The sequence below is a fragment of the Mandrillus leucophaeus genome, unplaced genomic scaffold (genome assembly GCF_000951045.1).
Source record: "Mandrillus leucophaeus isolate KB7577 unplaced genomic scaffold, Mleu.le_1.0 Scaffold8, whole genome shotgun sequence".
Classification (NCBI taxonomy): domain Eukaryota; kingdom Metazoa; phylum Chordata; class Mammalia; order Primates; family Cercopithecidae; genus Mandrillus; species Mandrillus leucophaeus.
Window position 1 is genome coordinate 3,593,873 of NW_012108696.1, and position 447 is coordinate 3,594,319.

The 447-nt window shown below is 46.8% G+C and overlaps 1 protein-coding gene across 1 annotated transcript in view; it reads left to right on the forward strand.

Moving 5' to 3' along the window:
- Nucleotides 1–447, forward strand: part of CATSPERD (catsper channel auxiliary subunit delta) — a 59,770-nt gene that overhangs the window by 1,124 nt on the left and 58,199 nt on the right. The window lies entirely within an intron of this gene.

A 447-nucleotide genomic window follows, 5' to 3' on the forward strand; every position in this document is an offset into this window, starting at 1 on the left:
TTAGAAAGGAGACAAAAAGTTTTAGGTCAGGCAAAATCATGGCACCATTTATGCCGTTTATGTAGTGCTTATAAAAAGCTAGTGACAGGCCAGGTGCGGTGCCTCACACATGTAATCCGAGCACTTCGGGAGGCCGAGGTGGGTGGACCATTTGAGGTTGGGAGTTCAAGACCCGCCTGACCAACATGGAGAAACCCCTCCTACTAAAAATACAAAAATACTAAAAATACAAAATTGGCCAGGCGTGACGGCGCATGCCTATAATCCCCGCTACTCAGGAGGCTGAGGCACGAGAATTGCTTGAATCCGGGAGGCGGAGGCTGCAGTGAACTGAGACTGCACCATTGCACTCTGGCCTGGGCAACAAGAGCGAAACACTATCTCAAAAAAGTAAAATATAAAATGAAATGAAATGAAATGAAATAAAATCTAGCCGGGCTTGGTGGC